This window comes from Clarias gariepinus, chromosome 13, assembly GCF_024256425.1.
Source record: "Clarias gariepinus isolate MV-2021 ecotype Netherlands chromosome 13, CGAR_prim_01v2, whole genome shotgun sequence".
NCBI lineage: Eukaryota > Metazoa > Chordata > Actinopteri > Siluriformes > Clariidae > Clarias > Clarias gariepinus.
The window spans coordinates 7,503,836-7,527,723 of NC_071112.1; the positions used below are offsets into that span (position 1 = coordinate 7,503,836).

Sequence of the window (23,888 nt, forward strand, 5' to 3'; positions counted from 1 at the left end):
TGTCTGTCACTGAATTCCTGTCTTTTTCTCCCACTATCTGCCTGTCACTCATTTTCTTTCTCTCCCACTGTCTCGTCTCTCACTTACTGTCTTTTTCTCCCACTTTTTCTTCCACTGTCTGTCTCTCACTTCCTGGCATTTCCCTTACTATCTGTCTCTTACTTCCTGGCATTTCCCTTACTATCTGTCTCTCACTTCCTGGCATTTCCCTTACTATCTGTCTCTCACTTCCCGTCATTTTCTCTTACTATCTGTCTCTTACTTCCTGTCATTGTCTTTTACCATCTGTGTCTCACTTCCTGGCTTTCTCTTTTTCACTGTCTGGCTGTCACTTAATTCCTGTCTCTCTCCCACTGTCTATACAGTATGTTACTCACTTTCTGTCTTTCTCTCTCCTGCTGTCTGATACTCACTTCCTATTTTTCTTCCTTACTATCACTCTCTTCCTGTTTTTCTCTCTCACTGTCTGTTTTTCACTCCCCATCTTTCTAACCATCTGCCAGAGGATAAGTCATCACCAGGTGTCTCATCTTTTATCACCCAAAGTATGTGTGTGTGTGTGTGTGTGTGTGTGTGTGTGTGTGTGTCATACATATTCTTTTAAACAGACCACACAACACCAATATAAAAGCAGTCTGAGAGACTCTCCCACTGTCTGTCTGTTACTTACTTTCTGTCTTTCTCCCTCACACCATCTTATTTCCTGTCTTCCTCTATTAAACACTTCCTGTCCCTCTTGCTGTCTGTAACTCCCCATCAATTTCTCTTACTCACTTCCTGTCCTTCTCTCTCCATGTGTCTGCTACTCACTTCCTGCCTCTTTCTCACTGTCTGTAACTCCATTCCTATCTTTCTCTCTTACTAACCTCCTGTCTGTCTCTCACTGTTTGTAACTCACTCCCTGTCTTTCTCTCTTATTATATTCTGTCTTTGTCTTTCCCTGTCTGTCTATCTGCTACTTAATTTCTGTCTTCCCCCACTGTCTCTAACTCACTCCCAGTCTTTCTCTCTTACTTACTTCCTGTCTTTCTTTCTCCCTGTCTGTCTGCTTCTCACCTTCTGTCTCTCTGTAACCCACTCCCAGTCTTTCTGTCCTACTCACTTCCTGTCTTTCTCTCTCACTGTCTGACTGTTTCTCCTTCTCTGTTTCTACTGTAACAATCTGCCTGAGGATAAGTCAATATCCATCACCAGGTGTTTCCTTCTCTTTTACCGCTCAAAGCATGTGTGTGTGTGTGTGTGTGTGTCATACACATTTATTTTAAACAGACCAACAAATCCAACAAAAAAAATCCTAAAACAGTGGATGCATATATCAAAACACCAGATCTTTTAATCCAATTTTAACCCACATATCTGAAACAATACCCACACAACACCTAATTTATTAACACTGATAAGATTTCGGTAATGATCAACAATCGACATATTGTGCAGCCCCTAAAGCTGGGTTTTAGAAATAGACCAAATAGGGAAAAAGTAGTTATATTAAAAAAAATGTAAAACCATAAAGACAGATTCTTGTGTGTTATTCAGGGTAAAATATGTGTAAAATGTCAAGTTTTGTATATATATATATATATATATATATTTTTTTTTTTTGGTTTGTTCTTAATCAGTCACGCGCAGGTGCCTCGCGCCACAGGAACGCGCGCGCGCGCGCATCCACATCATGGCAACATCATGTCACGCCAGTCAGAAAACGCACGCGCACTTTAAGCGTCATTTTCTTGTTCGTAATATTATTATTTGTACTGCAGGCGCGTGTCACAGCGGCGCGCGCGATCCACGCGCGAGACCCGCACATAATGTTACCAAAGTGACACAAACACACATTCTGTATATGTTTATTTTTATTTACTAAATAACACACCGTTACCTAAAGCATATTTACATCAATGTGTAATTTGTTTTACATTTTCCAGAGATAAAGTTTGAAAACATTCCCTCTAATAAAAACATTCGTTTAACCGAGTCTAATAATTGTGATTGAATAACGAGTATTATGACTTACCTTTACGAGCTAGACGCGAAGAGTTCCAGGGAGAAAGAGGTGGGGGGGAGAAAAGAGAGTCACGACGTTTAACACACACACACACACAAACACACAAGTCGTTCAGTCGGTCCCGGAGACGCTCCACCACACAGGCTAAAAACCGTTAAATGCGCGCTCCCATCTGGAGAGCCGTGCACGGCGCGCTCGCACGCGCACTCTCTCCAGGACACTAATTAACCTACCGATGGAATGCGCACCCGCGCGCACGAGACCAAATATCTCATTGAGTAACACAGATTAGATCAAAATCTCTCCATCCGCAAATGAACACTAAACCATTGGACTAACACAGAGAAATCTATTGCAATAATAATAATAATAATAAAAAAGGAACCCCGATTTTAACAAAGTCCATTTCCTTCGGCGGTGTACAGTAATTAGAAGAACAGCTCGGTGTGCGCGGGAAACCTCTCAAATGACTGGATTGCCATCTGCTGGTGCGTCATAAACTCCTCAACCAATCAGGTTAGTGCATGCGGGTCGTGTCTCAAGTCACACACCAGCCTCTGCACTCGAGTCTTATTCTATGTTACACATTCGACCACTAACCAACCGGCATTTCAGGTATTCTTTACCTTCTAGGCTGTGTTAATTGAATAATGTATAGTGCATTACATATTCCATCGTGTGTGTGTGTAATATTTTAGGTTTGTTTGTGTTTGCTCATTTTCAGATTATGTCCTGTATTTGAAATAGGTGGTGGCACAGTGGCGTAGTGGTTAGCACTTTCGCCTTGCACCTCCAGGTTCTAGGTTCAATTCCTGTCCTGGGGTCCCGCACTAAGTTTTCATGTTTGCCCCTGCTTGGGGGGGGGTTCCTCCAGATACTCTGGATTTCTTTAACAGTCCAAGACATGCAGAATAGGCTAACTGGCTTTCCCAAATTGCCCCATAGTGTGTGAATGAGAGTGACCATTCAGGGTGTACCCAGCCTCATGTCCTAACCCTCCTGAGATAGGCTTCAGGCCTCCCACGACCCTGTATACTGAATAAAGCGGTAGAGACATTGATTAAGTACTTGAAATAGGCTGCATTCACATTACCATCCCCTGATCTGATATATATCTTAAACACTGTCATGTGATTTGATGAGAACGGCCAGGACTGAATTTATGCGACTTTTTGTCTCTGTGCATGCACAGTGCGTTCCCTAAAGTCATCAATCAGTATCAGCAACACAGGGAGCTGATATAACAGTTAAAGCGAGCCATCTGACGTTCTTTCTTCTTCTGGATCTCAACACATACATCCATGTAACTGCTTGAGCAACATCCAAAACATATTTGTTGCTAAAATTGCATCCACTCTTTGAAATGAGATGGCACGAGGGACAGGTGGAGCTCAGTGGTTAAGATGTCACACTACTAATCAGAAAGTTCCAAGTTCAAACCTCAGCACTACCAAATTGCCACTATTGGCCCCTTGAGCAAGGCCCTTAATCCCCAACTGCTTATAAGATGTATAATGAGGTGAAATGTAAGTCGCTCTGGATAAGGTGGATAAATAGTGAGGAATAACATTAATGTTGTGACACTAGACGTTACTCTTCTCTTCCGTCTAAAATCATGCTTCCTCTGATCATGGTCAAACTTCTTTTGTTAGTACTAATCTGGGATGCCTTCTGCCCATGGTGAGCTGATTTCTGCTTGGACTTCTATTCATATTAGAATAATTTGTGCCGGTGCAAACTCTGCTCAAGCTGAGTCTTTTGCACACTCTGTCCATTAGAGACTTCCTTTATTTCTTTCTACCCATGCTGGTGCTTCCTCTGCCAAAGGGAAAGCTTCTGCCCAATCTGGAAATCCTGCCAATTAAAAAAAAAAACGTCCTCTGTCCAAAATGAGACTTTCTCTGGGGCATCTGTTTAAGTTGCTAAGGCAGCTTTATAAGCTGAGGTTTTTAGTGCTTATGCTAGGGATAGTTTTTTGAAATGTATGCATGTTGTAGATCCCATTTTTCAAAAAGGCACTGTATGTCACCATTTGATTTGAACCAAACACTACAACTCCTGCATGATAACAAGGACTCATGGGTTCTGCACCAAAAGTTGCAACCATTGTAAACCCTAACCAGTTGTGGGCATCTGTGTGCTCATGTGTTGATCTGTGCTGTGATGTGCTTAACATCTGCAGTAGCTTCACAACTCTCAGTGGAAACACCTATTATCCTGTAGCTCCTCTGGTCCCTAAATGATGTGTGTTAAAGGGAGATATTTATTGTGATGAGAATTGGGAGGTAAACAAATTTGGAGAAATATACACCACAAAACCTGGGTTGATTCCAATTTAGATACCAATTAATTGCATTTACAAATTTGCAAGGAGACCATATTGACTATGTAAAAAAATTCCAGTCTCAGTGGAACAAATACACATTCTTGTACAACTAATGAGGAGTGATTTATAATGGAACAAATTCAGAACACATTCTGCTTGACTGGGGACTTTAATAGAAATTAGGACACTCCAGACATGTGCTTATCTCATTAGCGCTTATAAATCAGAACAAATGTTCGAATGTTTTACACACACCTGTGTGGGAAAATATGCAGAGAGAAGTAAACTCTTAACTACAGTATACTGGGGTTTATATTTAACATACAAAATATATCCAAAATACACCTGAGCCATAAAGTCAAACATTATTGCACATGTTGATTTGTGGCTCAGGTGTATTTTTGGAACAAAAACATGAATGTACAGTTCCCTTCGGCTTCAGATGCCATCCTCAGCACAAAGAGGAACTTTACTTGGATAATAATGGTTAATCTCGCATATTAAAGTGTTAAAGAACCACTAATGCACTACGACCATCTGTATAATACAATGCGTGTACAGTGCCATGCAAAAGTATTCATACCCCTTGAACTTGTCCGTGATGATTACAAATTTAAATGTATTTTATAGTGATTTTATGTGATAGATCAACATAAAGTGGCACAAAAATGTAAAGTGGATACAAAATGATAAATGGATTTAAAAAAATGTTTACAAATAAAAATCTAAAAAGAAGTTGGCGACGAGCCATTTGGAGCTGCAAACAAGACTTCTTATGGCTTTCTTTCAACAATGGCTTTCTTCATGCAACACTTCTATAAAGGCCAGATTTGTGAAGTGCACGACTAATACAGTGGTTGTCCCGTAGACAGGTCCTCCAACTTGAGCTGTGGATCTCTGTAGGTTCTCCAGAGTTACCATGGGCCTCTTGGCTGCTTCTCTTATTAATGCTCTCCTTGCCCGGCCTGTCAGTTTAGGTGGCCGGCCATGTATCGGTACTGTAGGATTGCAGTTGTGCCATACTCTTTCCACTTTTGGATGGTGGTTTGAACAGGGCTCTGTGAGATGATCAAAGCTTAGGATATTTTTTTCATAACATAACCCTGTTTTAAACTTAAGCCCTGACATGTCCAGTGTGTTCCTTGGGCTTCCTGATGATGTTTGTTCACTAATGTTCTCTAACAAACCTCTGAGGGTGGCAGTATGTATACAGCTATATCTGTATGCATCTGTGATGAACTGAACAAATAAGCAAACCTTAATGTTACACAGGTGAAATGCAGGAAACAAAACAAAGAAAGCTACATTGAAAAGTTAACGTTACTTACAGTTTTGTTGTCTGGCATGTTGTTCACTTTGTACACTGATTAAGCAATGTAAACTTAGTCTAATTTTATGACATATTAATAATGGGTTACAGCTCTCTCTTCTTACATGAAACATGTAATGACTGACATTTACACCTTACTTCAATCACAGTACAGTGATGAGACTCTTAGCCACAGGAAAATATCTGAATGGTGCAAATGTTTTAAAGAAGCCTATATGTCCATGAATGACAATCTAGGGCCACTGTGGCTTGTAGCTCACTCCCGTCGCTCTCTTGAACAAGTAGAATGCCTGATCCTGGAAAATCGATGGATAACTTGTGATTGATTTGCCGAAGAGATGCATTTGTCTGTTGGAACTGTACACACAATCATTCACCAACACCACTTACACATTACCGGAACTCAGCTAGGAGTTATTGCCACATGCTCCGTACAGTCCTGACCTCTCTCCAAGCCATTTTCACATGTTTGAGCCATTATTAAAGGAGTTCCTGGGAGGCCAGCATTTCAGACATGAAGCAGGCAATCCGATAATGGATCTGAAAATGTTTTGCTTTGATGGTATCCAACCACTAGTGAAACACTGGGGATAAGTACTTTAGTGTAGCAGGGGATTATATAGAGAAATAAAGTTGTAAAACTTTTACTCTCATAGCTGTGGTCTGGTATTCTTTACAGTTAAAGTCCCGGTGTAACTTGAACGTCCCTCACATTTAAAATGTAAAAGTTTTCTAAAATTGAAACTTAATCTTAGCTAGCACCTCCAATGTAAATAAAGAAACAGGGAAAAAACAAGAAGCCTTGTACAGGTAACTCACACTTAAGGTGAAGGCAACTACCCTAAGTTTCTCTTTATTATAAATGTTTGCCATATCTGATCAAATTGCAATTTGGTGAAACAATCGAAAACACAACATAGTCTTAGACAAGTAGATAATCAAGACCCAAGAACACAGATAAATATCTAAACCTTAAAGCTGGGACAACTAAGGAACCAAAAACAAAAGTTCTGCATTAATAAAATATTCCCTAAGACTCAGTAAAGAGTTAGGGAGAATCTAACTCATATTCCTGGAAGATGATTCTGTACTGTACATGGCTCTCAGCATTTGGTTTTGTGCCCAAGTGGTCTTCTCTTCTTCACCTTGGTCTTTGTGTCTATGTGCTTGATTGAACAATGTCTACCTTCTACTGTAATAAATCTGCTGACTGGTTGTTTTCATGCTGCCCTGATTAGTCCCTATGAGCTATTCTTTATTCTTGGATCTTCCACCCCTTGTCAGCCACTCAAGACCATCCTTTGGTGGAAACTTCCCCAGATAGGCTCAGCACAGCACCTCCACATCCCCAATCAGTTTTCATTATCTTGGCCTTTCATCCTCAGGAGGAATGTTTGGATATCAGGATATTCATTATCCTAATGTATCTTATTCCTTATTTTCTATGATGGTGCCCTAGGTGGCTGACGTCGCGACTCTGTGGTCGCAAATTAATTTCGCTGCATATTGTACTCTGTATGATTGTGCATGTGACAGAAAATAAATTCTTGATCTTGATCTTGATATTCAGGATCTGACTTTTTGTAAATCCATCCATCTCCTTTCGGTTGTACAATCTAATTAATTAGATATATGTGCATGCTGTAGATGTTATCTGTTGGGTTTCTATCGTTTAATTGAATGATTTGCCATGTTCTTCAGTTGGCCTTTAGTACTGTCCTTTCAAAGGAGATTGAAATAAATGGTGTCAGATCTTTTTGAACTTGTATAGGGCAAGCCATTCCATATGCATGTATGCAATCAACAAAATTCTCAGGTTAATCTGCTCAGACTTCTCAGAATCTCAGTAGACATTTCAAAAAGGATGTACTCATGGCCTCCTGTAGTGCATTAGTAACTTAGTTGTAGGCTTCATTCCGACAATGTAGAAGGCCAGTGTTTGAGATTCAGCCAGTGTCTCTAGTCAATGGGAATTCAGGGCAGCATTAGTACTGGTTCCATGGTAAAATGGAAGGGGTTGGGTCAAAAAGACCATCTGGCATTAAACCTGTGCCAAACACCAAAGGTTTGGATTGGCTACTCCATGGTGGACAACTCTAAAGGAGCAGCTAAAAGAACAACAACTTGTGTACTCTTTATATGTACAGTAGTGTTCAAAATAATAGAAGTCCAACATCAGTAAACAGTAAATAATTGTTTTGGGGAGAAATTTTATTTTTTCATGGTAAATATTTTACTTGTAGGTTTAGTGGAGTAATAGAAAACCAACAGACCTAACAGTCATGACTCGCATGCACCGGATTCTGTGAAATTCAAGGATAACAAAAAAAATCAAGGATAAATGCAGAAAAGGTTGTCCTGTGAGTTTCTCTCTGAAAATAAAATGGGTCGTTCCAGACATTGTTCAAAACAACAGCGTACTTTGATTCAAAAGCTGATTAGAGATGGAAAAACATACAAAGGAGTGCAGAAAATGATAGGCTGCTCTGCTAAAAGGATATCAAATGCTTCAAAATGGAAACCAAAACAAGAAAGCTATTGGCAAGAAGCCCGCGCAAAGTCCCATTGTTAAAAAAAAGACATGTGCTGAAGAGGTTACAGTTCGCTAAAAACACTCTGGATAGAGGCACCAGTCTATTGCAGCATAAAATGTACACAATTCACACAATCACTTAATACATTATCCAACATGTTTTTAGGAGGTGGAAGGAAACTCACCTCTTTTTTAAGAGAAACCCAGATGGTCATGGGAAGAACATGCAAACTGTAACCTGAGCCTACTGTAGGTGCCATAATGGGAACCTGGCACTGTGAGGTAGGAGCTCTACCAGCTGCACCACTACACGGGATTCATAGGTTTAAATGAGGGTAAAAATATCTTAAAACTGACCAAAAATTAAGGGTAATATCAATGTTAAATAAGGCTCAGTAGAGTTGGCAAAACAAGCTTGGAAAGCAGCCTGGTGAATGTTATGGCTCATGTACGGAATGGAGAAATGAAGAAGGAAAGGACCTGCAGAGGGAAAAAACATGGAAGTTAAAAGAGAGAACTGACAAAGATGAAACTGCTTGAGAAAGCGATTAATGAAACTGACAGGTGTGACAGTGGGAATGAGAGAAAGGATTGAGTCCTTGCAACCAGTTTGCATTAACAGCATGAAGGACAAGACAATGACCCCAACACACACAGACACACACACACACACACACTAACTTCTACACCACAGGCGCTCATGCTCTGACCAATCATAGAAGAAACCAAATTCTTGTAATTGTTGTAACCCATCATAATGCAGAATGTAGGTTTTGTCAGAAAAAGGGCATTTTTACATCATACCTAATGTGATTAATGCTAAAATTTGTCCAGCCCTCTTGCTTAAATATTTTGACAGGATTCAAAAATAAGACTCAATCGCAGCCGGATTTTTTTGTACTATTTAAGTGCATATTAAGTGGGTGTGTCTAATCTAATCTAATCTAATCTAATCTAATCTATACATACAGTTGTGTTTGTGTTTTATACATACAGCAGTCCAGCATCTGTAACCAGATCAATAGATTGTTTTTGGGAGAAATTATATTTTCCCCTTATTCAAGGATTAATGCAGAGAAGGTTGTCCTGTGCATTTCCCTCTGAAAATCAGAGTAAAACGGGTCGTTTCAGACATTGTTCAGAACAACAGTGTACTTTGATTCAAAAGTTGATTAGAGATGGAAAAAAAACAAAGAAGTGCAGAAAATGATAGGCTGCTCTGCTAAAATGATATCAAATGCTTTAAAATGAAAACCAAAACCAGAAAGATGTAGAAGAAAATGGATAACTACCATTTGAATGGATCGAAAAATAACAAAAGTGGCAAAGCCTCGGCCAAGTCAGTCAGTTCCAGCATGGTCACAGTTACCTGTGAGTACTGTTACTATTAAAAGACGGCTATGTGAAGCCAAGCTATCAGCAAGAAGTCACATTGTTAAAAAAAAAAAAAAGACGTGCTGAAGAGATTACAGTTCACCAAAGAACACATTGACTGGCCTAAAGAGAAATGGTGCAATATTTTGTGGACTGATGAAAGCAAGATTGTCCTTTTTGGGTCTCGAGGCCGCAGACAGTTTGTCAGGCCCTCAAACCCTGAATTCAAGCTACAGTACTCTATGAAGACAGTGAAGCATGGAGGTGCAAGCATCATGATATGCTTCTCGTACTATGGTGTTGGGCCTTTTTATTAAATTTCAGGGATCATGGATCAATTTAAGTATATCAGAATACTTAAAGAGGTCACGTTGCCTTATGCAGAAGAGGAATTGCCCTTGAAATGGGTGTTTCAACAAGACAACGACCCCAAACACACCAGTAAGAAAGCAGCATCTTGGTAGACCTTTTTAATCTACTCTTGGTAGATTGACGTTATGGAGTGTCCAGCCCAATCCCCAGACCCTAATCCAATAGAAAAGTTTTGACCTGACATTGAAAAATGCTGTTTCTGAGGCAAAACCAAGAAATGCAGAGGAATTGTGGCGTGTAGTACAATTGTCACATGTGTGAAGAAGTTCTAAGAAAGCATGGTTATACAACTAAATATTAGATCAGAGATGCACAAGAAAGATTCAACTTCAAGCATTTTAGTTTAAACTGTAAATTTATCACTTTGTAAAGATGAATGATGACTGCTATTTTTTTAAACAGGATCATATTTGTTTTTCTTTACTTACATTAAACTAATAATCCATTTAGCACATTTTTCTTCATGTTGTGATTTAGAATAGAATGTGCAGGGGGTCCAATGCATTTGTGTGATTTAAGTGAAAAGTTATTATATGGATATGGAGCTTGACTCACTTTTTTCAACACACTGATTTTATTTTGAACACCACTGTATAATAAAACTGTAAAAGTGTGCGTGTCTGTACATTGAAGATATTTGCAAAAAATTATATATGGAGACATAGGATGAGTAATAGAACACACCAAGATAGTTTTTGAAATTTTTGTTTGTCTTTTTTTGTGCATGCATATGATATCTTTTTGGTTTTGATCTTGACATTATTTTAATTTGTCATTGTCTTGCTTCGTTCCATGTCATTGGTCTGTTGACTGACCCAAAGTATTTGCTGGTGTTTCTGCTGTTGTAGCTAAGCAAAGGATTATTGTAAATGTAAGAACGTTTTCGGGACAGAAGAAAGATTGCCTCTTTGTCATAACATATCAAATTGCGTTTAGTCAACTATAGTATAAACAGATTCCCTTTTTACAAATTACATAATGTTGCTAAAACTTGTATTTCAAATCAATAATACAAGAATAAAAGACCTGCATTAAGATGAATTCATTTTATTCTTCTTTAGACGGGAAAAACTACATGAGTTTTTGACTGAACTCAGGCTTTTGGACTGAATTAAAAAAACAATATTTAACTCATAAATGTCAGATGCTTTAATCCCAGTGCACATTAGCCCCAGTTTCAAGACTCATGAACTTGGCCTTCTTCCCAGATCAGACAGGTACATAAGAGACTCGCTGGGTACACACTGAGGCCGATTATGTATTAAACACACTTATGAACAAACACACATCGTTTTTAGAGAGATATGGGATTTAGCTTCTATTTTGGGAATGTGTGTGGTGGCAGTGAGTGGGCTTATTAATGGAAGTGTAATGAAGGATTTTGTGTGTGTGCGTGTGTGTGTGTGTGTGTGTGTGTGTGTGTGTGTGTGTGTGTAATCAGGCTGTCAGAGTAAGCTGGTAATGCTGTAACGGTTGTTGGTTGTGTTGCCATCTAAACTGTAGAGATCAAAGGGTTGTATGTTTCTTTATACTTGTATAGATGTTTTTTTTTTTTTTTAGATTTCCTCCCTAATTAAAAGTGCAAGGGTGGACAAGGTGCAAGGCCGCTGGACATATCTTTTTAAACTGATGCTCATGCACCGTTATGGGGTGGCATAACACACACAGAAGAAAGTGTTATCTGCTATCTCATCTCTCCGTTTGTCCACTTATCTGCCATCCATCCACTCATTCCTCTATACCTTCAATTATTTATTTATTCGTCTATCCATCTATGCATCCATTCTTTTATCTGTCAATCTATCCATTTATACATCTGCCTAACCATCATCTTATTCATCCATCCATCCATCCATCCATCCACCAACTCATCCCTCTAAACATACATTATTTGTTCATCCACCTACTCATTTCTCTATGCTTTCAATAATCCATCTATTTATCTCTCCATCTCTGCATCAATCTATACATTATACATTATTATAATCCATCCATCCATAAACTCCATGAACTATACTGAATAAATAAATCTGCTTGTTTGCTCATCAACCAGCCAGCCAGGCATCCATATACTTTTTATTTTTCCATCCAGCGTTCACATCATCCACTTATACGAGGCACGAGGCAGGGTACACTATTTGATCACCAAGCAATACGTGACGTTGTACTTGGTGAAGAAACCCTTGTTGTCAAGCACAGAGGTACAGTAAGACGTTTTCTGTAGATTTCTTTCAGGTTTGCACACATCTCAGGAGGGATTTTGGTCCACTATTTTTTACAGATCTTCACCAAATCCTTAAGGCTTTTTGCCTGTCGCTTGGCAACTCGAAATTTCAGTTCCCACCATAAATTTTCTATATGTCTGGAGACTGGCTGTTTTTTTCTCAGATTCAAGGACGCTCCATGTCCTTAGTGTGCTACTTCTTAAGCCATCCCTTTGTTGCCTTGGCGGTATGTTTTGCATCGTTGTCATGCTGAAAGACCCATCCACGACCCATCTTCAGGAAGATCTCCTCCAAAATTTTACATTACATCCATGGACCACCCAATGCAGCAACATCTCTGGCAGTATCTTGAGCAGAGACACAGCCTTAAAGCATGATATTTCCACCTCCGTGCTTGTCTGTAGAGATGTTGTTCTTAGGGTCATAGTCAGCAGCCTTAGATGACAAAGAGCTCAATGTTGGTCTCATATGACCACAGCACTTTCTTATAATCCTTCTCTGTTCATTGGAAAAACTTCAGACAAGCCTGTACATGTGTCTCCCTGAGAGGTGGACCTTGCAGCACGGATTAATTTCAATCCATGGCGGCGTGTTGTGTTACAGTACCAATGGTTCGTTTGGTGACTGTGGTCCCAAATGCCTTGAGATCATTCACAAGCTCCTCCCATGTAGTTCTGGGCTGATGCCTCTCTTTTCTTATTATTATCCTTAACCCATGAGGTGATTTCTTGCATGAAGCTTTAGACCTATTGCAATTTATGATTATTTTGTATTTCTTTGCATTTCGAGTTGTCTTACCAAGCTTCTTGATGTTGGTCTTGTAGCCCATTCCAGCCTTGTGCAGTTCTACAGTCTACAGTTATGACCACCTTCTTTTTAATATACTGTATATATTTATTTATTTTTTTTTGGGGGGGGGGGGGGGAGGCAATGTCATGGCCAATTCCTCCCCATCACTAGGGGGCTCTCACATTAAGGCTACTACTACCATACAGCCGGGAGGGCCGAAGACTATCACGTGTTTCCTCTAAACCGCGTGACGCCAGCCGACCGCATCTTTTTGAACTGCTCGGTTCAAAGACACTCGGAGAAAAGCGCTGGCCGCTTCTTCCGCGTGCGCGAGCTCAAACTGATTGGCTGTAGAGCCGTGATTAATGTGGGAGCACAAACTACCTCTTACCCCTTCCCTCTGAGAGAGCTCGGGCAATCATCTATCTCTAGACCTCCGGCTGTGAGAGGTAACAGCATCACCCGGGGATCGAACCATCTCCGGATGATAGGGCGAGCACTTTACCACTGCACCACTCGGAGGCCCCATGACCACCTTCTTAAATTAATCTGTTGAGTATTAACCACGTGAGTACATACCAAGTCTGTGGGAGCCAGAATTATTGCTGGTGGATGGGTAATCAAATACTTATTTTACTCAGTGAAATGCAATTTAATTTATAACATTAATATAATGTGTTATTTTTTTGGTGGGGGGTGGGGGATTTGATATTCTGTCTCTATCCATTAAATTAAACCTATGATAGAAATTATAGACCCATCATTTCTTTGTAAGTGCGCAAACTTACAAAATCTACAGGGGATCGAACAATTATTTTCCCCACTGCATATATTATTTATTTATGTATTAATCTATCTATTTATCCATCCAACTATCTATTCATTCATTCATTCATTCATTCATTCATTCAACATCTACTTATTTATTCCGACCAGCCATATGTCCACTTTTTTGTCCACTCACCCACTTGTCCATTTATCAGTTATCCATCCATCATCTGAATCTTTTGAACATTAACATCCACTCATCCATCTATTATCCAACCATCCATCCATCCTTCTACCTACTTGTATTCATCCATTTAGCCATCCATATATCCGCACATTTATTTATTCATCAACTCATACAGTACATCCCTTCATTTGTTCTTCCATCCACTCATCTACTGTATCTATCGATAAATGCATCTAGTCACTTATCCATATAATGCATCCATCTACAGTATCTGTTCCATGCATCTCACCTATTCACTGAATGTTTCCATCTCAATAGAAGCATCATTCATTTATCATCTATCCATTCACTCACTGTATCCATCCATGTATCTATCCTGTATCAATGTATCTGTGAATGTACAGTATATCTCATCTATTTAAGTCAACCCATCAATCCATCCATACTAGTTACATTCTTCGTTTTCCATTAATCCGCAATTAGTGAGATTAGTAAATCTATTAAACCATTCATCTAGCCAATCTTACCTTCATTCAATCATTATTAATTTCTTCAAGAAACATTAGTCAGGGTTGCTGTGGATCCAGAGCCAAATCCCCATCAATAGGTTTTTACCCTGGAAGAACATTTATAATAACTCCACACAGACAGTAACCCAAGTAAAGCTGGAGCTGTGTGGTGGCCATAGCAATGTACCTGTGCACCACAATGCCACCCCAATCATCCGCTTACTTATTAATCAGTTCATCTTTCTGTCTATTCGATAATTCCTTTATTATAATCCATCTGTTTAAACATTTTCTAATCACTGAAATGACTTGAATTAGTTTAATTCAACCAATTAAACCATTTAAAATGAATCCATCCGTAATGGCCTAAAGTATTAAAGCTAAATTTAAAATTCAGTGTTTTAATGACATGCTCAATTAGAAAGGAATACTGTAATAATCCGCATAAGAGGATCAATGTGTTATTTTTATGCAAGAAAATTGTTATACAAAGTAACGCATTAGAGTACTTAGATTCCTTTTTTGAAGTAATGAGCAATCTAATGCGTTAGGTCCGCCATTTAAGTACTTATTTATTTAGTTATTTTTTTTAGAAATGTAAACCGTTATTCAGACAATATATGTAATCCATTACTCAGACAGGAGTTTTTGTGTGTGTGTAAAAGTTGTCCTACAAGCCCCGCCCCTGATAACCCGCCCCCCTCTGTTATTCCTGCTGTTATACTTGTGCGGCTTGATTCGCGGTAAGAAGCAGTGTTAGGCACCGAAGTGCCGAAGATCTGCAAGGGCCAACGTGCGTAAAGATGGAAACGTACTGGAATGGAATGGAAAAGTACTTTAAGTACTGTAGTTACTTTTATCAGAAAGTCACGCTGTAACATAACTGATTTTAATGACAGTAATTTTGTTATGTAATTAGTTACTTTAAAAAGTAACGTTCCCCAACACTGATTATAAAACAGTGAATTTTCAGTATGAAGCCCTTAATTATTTAAAAAAAAATCTGACTGGGCATAGAGTCAAAAAAGATGTCTATGCTACTCTGGTGCCAATTGTTCAATTCATGCCTGCTTGATCGCTCCCCAAAGATCAGGCACAGAAATCTACCATAGAAGTTTGCAATTCATTTGAGAGTTCCCAAGTTTTAGTCATATTTGTGCAGAGGGGACAGTACTCCTGCCTCATATTCGTTCCATCCATTCACTAAACCATCTGATTCTAATTAGCACAACTGTTTAGCTAAATAGGCAAGAACTCATTGATGACATCACCTGTTTTGTGTTCAGGGAGAACTAGAATGCATGACATATGTCGTCTTAATGCTTTTGGCCACGACTGTATTTGTATATCTGTCTCTTACTTATTCACCAGTCATTTCAGCTTTTTGTCTCCTTTTTGTCTCTCTATCTGACATAAGCTAAAACTGTCAATAGTTTAATCAGATGTAATTTCATCACGAGCTTTTTTTTGCTTGATAATACAATTATCATGTTTAGCTTTGACAAATATCTCATTAGAAAAGCTCTAACAATCGAATTAGCAGATCTCTTTCTTTTGGCTCGTTTAGGGAGATGACGAGATAGAGAATTTGGCTCCAGACAGCCAGCTTCTGTATCGTTTGTTCAGCCTCTTTAAGCACAACACCAGCATCCAATTTGCGTCTCATAACTAAGCAGTATTACACACCAGAATTATTACGAGTGTTATTATCCAGGCTCCAATTAGCTGTTTCAGTCAGGAGTTCCACAGTGTGCCGTTAACAAAGTTGATAAAACATTTCAATGTTGTTAATGATGTTGTCTTCAGTACTAATATTTTGATTATTGAACGTGGGTGGAATTGATTTATCAGATAGCGCAACACAAATACACACACAGAGAAAACACATTTGCATGCAGACATGATTGCAATCATAAGCACGCACATATACAGCACTGATAGATTCTTGATCACGATTGATCATAAAGTGTTGATACAACAGCAGTCATGGTAACCTAAAATGTGGACTTTGCGTACTTAAGATAAAAACATTTTGAATTGAAATTTAAAAGCATACTATTCTATATAGAGTAGATGTTCTGTAAGGGTAGCATGATGGCTTAGGGCAGTGGTTCTCAAACATTTTCTGTCATTCCCCACTTGAGAGGGTGGGCGAATTTTCAAGCTCCACTTGTCAACAAAATGATAACGAAAATGGCCAAGTGTACTATTTATTGAAATATCAATTTCTAAACCGATAAGATCAAATAACACCAAGTTCAAAACTAAAATACACGTGCAATTGTTATAACAGGCTTACTTCGTCACTTATCTAGAGCTTTCTTTCAAAAAAAGATGTTGTCGATAAGTGTCTTCCTACTTTGTCTCATGCTGTCTGCTGCCAGCGGTTTAAGACACAAAACACACACAGGTCTCTCCTCTGCCCTCACCATCCCCACCATGAATTCAAGCGCAACATAGGCTTCATCATGTTTTCCTTTCGGCTGGATCTTTGGTTGATTAGGCTGATGATGCTGAATCACCTGCTTATTTGTGGTCCATGTAACAAATGTATCCATTGATGTTATTATGCTCACTACATACAGTACGCTACTGTGTTATTGTCTAAAATGCCCCCGACCTAGGCCACGGATTGCCCACCTAAATTCATAGGTTTATGGTTTACAAATTACAAATTATAACAAATGAATTCAATTATAAAGTAAGCAATATAAAAAAAAGGTTGTATAGGGGGCAAAATATATAAATTATATATTTTTTCATATACCACATGTATATTTTTATATTGCTTATTTTATAATAAAAATAATTTCCTGTAATTTTTCACCACAAACAATATTTAGTGTAATTTGTGATAAATAATTTGTTATTTGTACATTGACAAACCCCTGCAAACTAAATGTGCCATAAAATAATCACTTTGGGAGATTTGTATTAATCGTCTCGACGGCTGTCACGTGCCTAGGGTTAATTATAATAGTAATAATATATTTGATAATAATAAACCTTTGAATGTATGTCCTAATATAATAATTGATAGAGATTATGTAGGAGGGCAATCCGTGGCAGGGGGGCACTTTAGCGCATAACACGTGTTTGTGTCCGCGGTAAAGTTAGTTTGATATTCGCATCTCCGAATTCAATAGCTGCGTAAATAAACCCGCAAAAAAGATACCCACATATATTTCCTCTCTACATTGTCTTTAAGCTACATCCGCCTTAAATTATACATGTTTAAAAGCATAAACACCATTATTCTCTACGGCGCAACGAGTGATTTAGGGATCATCGCAAAATGCCGCACACCAACAAAAAGCGTAGAACGATATTGATCTTCCCTTCTGTTCAGCGCCTGAAGGATCAAAAAGCAACTTTGTTGCCGCACTGGAAACTAGAAATGCCAGACTAGTACTGCCTGATAAAATATTAATGTTTAACAAAAACACAGAAACATACACATTGAAATAAATGAAATTACATATATAATACCGAATGTTTCCTTATATATTGTTCCTCTGCAATTAACATGCCGACGTTAAACCGTAATTGTTGCACTATGGTTCCACTTTTTCTCTGATGTTATTTTAATTTACTTGTATTAATAATCCATTTCTTTGTGTGTCATTATTTAGTTTCGAGTGTCCGATAAAGAAAATAAAGATTAAAAAAATCAATAAAGAAAAGCATGAATTAGAATAGGTACTTTCCTATTATTTTCCACTAATTCCCTCCCGTTCATTGCGCCCCACCTGTCATATCTCTATTCCCCACTAGTGGGGCGCGCCCCACACTTTGAGAACCACTGGCTTAGGGGTTGGAGCAGTCACCTCACACCTTTAGGGTTGGGGTTCGAATTTTGCCTTCACTACTGTATGCATGTTTTTCCTCCCAAAGTCCAAAGACATGCATAGTCGGTTGATTGGCATTTCTAAATTGCCCATGTGTGCCTGTGCCCTCCAATGGATTGACACCCAATCTAGAGTGTATCTTACCTTGTGCCTTATGTTCCCTGGGATGGAATAGACTCCATGCAGACTCGACATAATGGATGGATGAATATTTTATATGAACTAATCTCTAAAAATGTTTACCAACCAACATCATCATCATCATCATCATCATCATGGAAACACCCAACACAGAAAAAATAACAATCAAAGCTTTCTAATCAATCAGAATAGAGCGTTCAGTAGTTCTGTATTATAAATTCAAGTAATTTACTAAATGTAATAAATTACAAATTACAAAGACCTGAAAAGAATGGTTTATATGGTGACCAACAGTAAAAATAACTGAATAATAAAGTATCTTGTTCGGTACAGAGAATATTTAGCAATCAGCACCCAAGAGAACTCATACATTCACTGTTCTAAGTCTTCTCCACAGACATAGTGGACTGAATATGCTCTTCTCTTCTGCAACTAATTCTCTGCTTTGGCTAGCGTTATCTCTCTGACTCAGGCTTCGTCCCCAGACAGTGCAGAGAGAAACACTGGCAGATGTTCTGGATGTAAAAGTGTTCCTGAGATTTGGAACGCAATCAGACACCCACAAGCTGTTCGTCTGCGTTTGTTTGAGTTTCCTATGTTTGGTGCTGTGCGTGAAAGGATTTGGATTCATCAACAGTTGGTGTGTCTGTTGGTATTAATGCCAAAAAGTTTGCCACTAATGCTCTCTAATTACAACTCACTACTGCATGACTATTCTATATGAAAAGAAATTGGCAGCTTATAGACTTGGTTCCATCTCAAAAGTTTAGAAAATGACATCCCAGAATGTTAAGTAGGGAGTAAAACCTTTTACTCTTTGGGTGTCCTCTTAGACGAAACTAATCCATTGTGGAAACACCGTTACCATCCGAGGCTGATTATTTTCCAATTAGAGTACGTCCCAAAATTAGTCATTCCTCTTACACCCGAGGAATTCGACCAACAATGACAATTATACTTTTTTTTAATGACAGATTCTGGTTTTAACCTGGTTATTTTTAGTTACAGGATGTATCTTTGTTAAGGCTGTGGGATACTATGTTTGTGATCGGAAGGTTGGGGGTTCAAGCCCCAGCACTTGCAGGTTGTCACTGTTAAGCCCTTAACGCCCTTTCCCCCTGTTTGCTCCAGGGTCGCTTTATCTTGGCTGACCCTGCATCCTCTGACCCTGGCTTTCTAACTGGGATTTCATATTGAATATTATTTTTATTATTATGTAAATAATACACCCAGCTACACTACCCCAGCCTTCCTGTTTGCAAACGATTCCCTTTTCCCTTTTCCCTTTTCTTTATTTGAGTTATTTTTATTTGTAAAAGGGCAAAAAAAAGCACTTTTTTTGTTTCTGTATTCTGTATTCAATGTCTGGTAACCTTTCTTTTTTGGGGGGAGTTTATAAGTTCCAAATAAACTTAAATAAGGGATTATAATCATATTATCAGACTTCACATGTAACAGTCTCTCACATTATACAGTCTCCAATGAAAGCAGTCTCTCACTAGAGGCCGTCTTTCCTTTTTAATATCACTATACACAAACTAATTTACCAGTGTGTACAAATAATTAAATAAAGATTTATAAAAGACTATTATGCTTTAATGCTTTATATGTCTAAGTAGTATGCAGTATTATGGAACTGCTGTAAAAAAAAAAAAAAAGCTTCTGTAAATAGACAAAAATAAACGCTCAATTTTCTGCTCAAATTTCTGCTCAAATTTCTTTATACTGTAATTCTCAGGTGTCTGCTTAGAAGGTTTAGTTTGCACATTTCAGACCCCATTTGTGTGAATGCACTTTTAAATGAATGAGGGCCCCAATCACCACTGCTCCCGCTCGACACCCTGCTGATTGCACACACCTGTTGGCTATTTACACTAATCACTCTGTGTATTTATTCCACTCATTCACTATGTCACGTTGCAACACCCCGCTTGTTAATCATTACATTTATTAATTTTTATTCCTTTTTTGGTGTTTTATTTTGGTTTTCTACTATGTGAATTTTCTTGATTTTTTTTCCCCCTGCCTGGTTTGGTCTTATGGTTTTGAATTGGTTGCATCGCTTTTGTTCAATCTTGACAATGCCTTCAAAAAACATCAACTAAAAAAAATTAAAAAATAAAAATGTCGCCATTCCGGAAGAACCAAATTATTGGCTGCATCAAGCAAAGAAAACAGTTAAGGAGATTTAAAATGACTGGAACTGGAATGAGAACTCTTCAACACATCCTATCCATCAAAACCTGGATGGATAGTGCTGAACCGTCAACTCTGTGGAAGAAATGTGGTCGGAAAGAAATCATGGAAAAGTTGCATGGAAAAAAAAATCCGTTGCATGGAAAAAAATCAAAAAGTAAGAGCATTTCCATACATACTGTGGTAAGAAGTCACAGGATTGGGCCTAAACAGCTGCATGTCCATAAGAAAACCACTTACTGTATTAGTGAGGCTAAGTGTAAATATTGGACGATTGAAAAAGGTTATGTGGTCTGATGAGTCCAGATTGACTCCATCCCAGAGTGATACTGTACATAGTGCCCACTGTACACACCTCTGGAGGCAGTGTTATGATCTGGGGTTGCTTTAGTTGCTTATGTTGAGGCTCAGCAATATTATGTGGCAATAAAATGAAGTCAGCTGACCTGAATGAATTGAACGACCAGGGTATCCCATCTCTGGAGTTTTTCCCTCCCTGAAGCACAGGTACATTCCAGGACTCAAAGTGTAAAAGAGCGGTTCTGGGAGCATAAGGAATCATTTTCACACATGAACTGGACACAACATTGTCAAATCAAAGCTAAAGGTGGTTGAATTAAAATTAAGTGTGTAACAATTTTTTTTTATCTAGACAGTAGAGTGAAAATCTTGTTTTTGCATATTACTGCTTGTTAGTTAAGTCGTGCTCAGGCATAATACTGCACCCCTGGACAATGGCCCATAGTGGCAGTTTGGCGGTGTTGCGGCTTGATCCATTGATCTTCCAATTAGTAGATGTTGAGCCACTGGTTTCTTTGTTATATACTCCCCAGAAATCTTAGGTGCTTGATGTCATACTGCAGTAGTTTGTTACACACTGTCAGGTACCAAAATGTGTTCAATTATCATTAATATGGTACAATCAAGCATACAACGTTTTTACCTTCAGTATGGATGATTTACCTTGCAGGATGCTCACAGTCTGCCTTTAATTAGCTTTTAGTAAATGTAAATAAATATAAATCCAGAGACATATAAGTACAGTTGTTTAGTTTAAATGATTTATAAAAGCATAAAGATACAAAAGATGAAATATTGATGGTCCCACTAAAGCACCAGCTGGTCCCTTTAGTTCTAAAGCCATAAAAATGATCATGCTAATCATATTAGAAATAGGGAGACAGCATGTAGTAAAAAAAAAACTCTCTTCCCATCTTCCTACTTTACATTTATATCTATACGACAACTTTTCCATTTGAGTCAATTTTTAAAATTAGCTTCATGTCTGTGATTTTTTTTCTCCTATTTGAAATTTGATTGAAGCCCCACTTAGTATTTGTGTGATGCCAGCATATGTGTATGTGTCCCCTCCATTTCCCCATCTCCGTGTGCCGAGCTCATAAAAGCACCAGCAGGCAGGCACAGCGTGCTTTATTTTAGTTGCTAATGGAGAACCGAGCCTGGCCTGATGGAGAAAGACATCGGCCTCTAGCACAGCAATCTAATTACTGCTTTAAAGAGGCTCTCTAGTCAATGTGATTTCATGTTGTAAGACTCCATATTGTAATGATCAGGACACAGGATTGTAGCGCAGACTACATTTGGTTTGATCTATCGCGCAAAACTGCAACATACTGTAACAGGTAACATGGGTCAAGACACACACATGTGTGTGTATGTGTATATATATACACACACATACATACAGGTTAATTTGTTTAATCTTTACTTTGTATTAATTATTTTTATATGAATATTTTTGTGCTGTTGAACGAGTTATCTGAGTTTCCATTATTTCTTATGGAGAAATTCACTTTGATATACGAGTGCTTTGATATGCTGTACAAACATGCTTTCAGAGCAAATTATGCTTGCAATCTAAGGGTTAATTGTATATAGGCACAAATGCATTTGACATTGATTCAGTGTGTACGCTTAACTCTATTGAACAGTTTGACAGAAAAGTGAGAAGTCTGCATCAAATTAAATGAAGCAAGGAGTATATATAGAGAATATTAATGTTTTCTTTGAGTCACGAGTGTGTTAAAATGTTAAAATATGTTGTCAAAATTATTTGGTTTATATAAATGTTAATGTATAATGTTAATGTATAAATGTTAATGCAGCGAGAATGAAAGGAAAGGTGTACAGGACAGTGGTGAGACCAGGAATGCTCTACGGCTTAGAGACAGTGGCGCTGAAGAAAAGACAGGAGGCAGAGTTGGAGGTAGCAGAGCTGAAGATGTTGAGGTTCTCCTTAGGAGTGACAGGGATGGATAGAATCAAGAATGAGTTCATCAGAGGGACAACCCATGTTAGATGTTATGGAGATAAAGTCAGAGAGGCCAGATTGAGGTGGTTTGGACATGTTCAGTGGAGAGATGGTGAATATATCGGTAGAAGGATGCTGAGGTTTGAACGGCCAGGCAGGAGGTCTAGAGGAAGACCAAAGAGGAGATTTATGGATGCAGTGAGAGAGGACATGAAGTTAGTTGGTGTGGGAGAAGAGGATGCAGAGGATAGGGTTAGATGGAGGCAGATGATTCGCTGTGGCGACCCCTGAAAGGAAACAGTCGAAAGACAAAGAAGATATAAGTGTTAATGTTTGGTTTAATTTTATTCATGCTTTTTTAGAGAAATAGTTTTTGTTTTACACAAAACGTTTTAAATTACAATGATTGCTGATGAACATATAAGCAATACACAAACATCAGTTTACATCATCATAAGCCTCGGCTATTAGTTTTAGCTTAACTTTGGTACATGCTGACAGCTCCCTACCATAGAACAGGTACGGCATGTCCATCATTCGTTCCCTAAAGTTTATGTTACAGCAACTGTGAACAAAAAAAGACCAGTGAACAAAAAAAGACCAGTGAACAAAAAAAAAAATTAATTCAACAGCTTTCCAACACAGCACGTGCCTCTCTTGTCTCTCGTACATTAATCACTCTTACAACAGTGCTTACTACACTACGGTATGCCACATCATTTTATTAATTATGCAATGTTGTGTTTAAACAATATCTAAATCACATAATGTCCTCTTTCACAGAATGTTTTGCAGATGTTAAGCAATGCATATCTGTTATTTCTTACAGCTGGAGTTCTTTTTCTGCCTTTAACATTCTCTAAAAACCCTTTGAACACATTTAACCACTCAGAGCAGCAAGGGAGTACTTTATCTTTGCTTCACTGACAACATCACGGTAAGAAGCAATGTGATTGGCTTGACATGTCACTCCGGCTTTTGCTTAAAAACCAGTCACACTTGGCTCAAAATGG

The 23,888-nt window shown here is 38.4% G+C and overlaps 1 protein-coding gene across 1 annotated transcript in view; it reads right to left on the bottom strand.

The window, feature by feature from the left end:
* chrm3a (cholinergic receptor, muscarinic 3a) overlaps positions 1–2,184 on the bottom strand; it is a 178,867-nt gene extending 176,683 nt beyond the window's left edge. The window contains exon 1 of the mRNA XM_053510583.1: positions 2,015–2,184. The gene's annotated coding sequence lies outside the window, so the exon portion shown is untranslated. The remainder of the gene's footprint in view (positions 1–2,014) is intronic.
* Between the last annotated feature and the right edge of the window lie 21,704 nt (positions 2,185–23,888).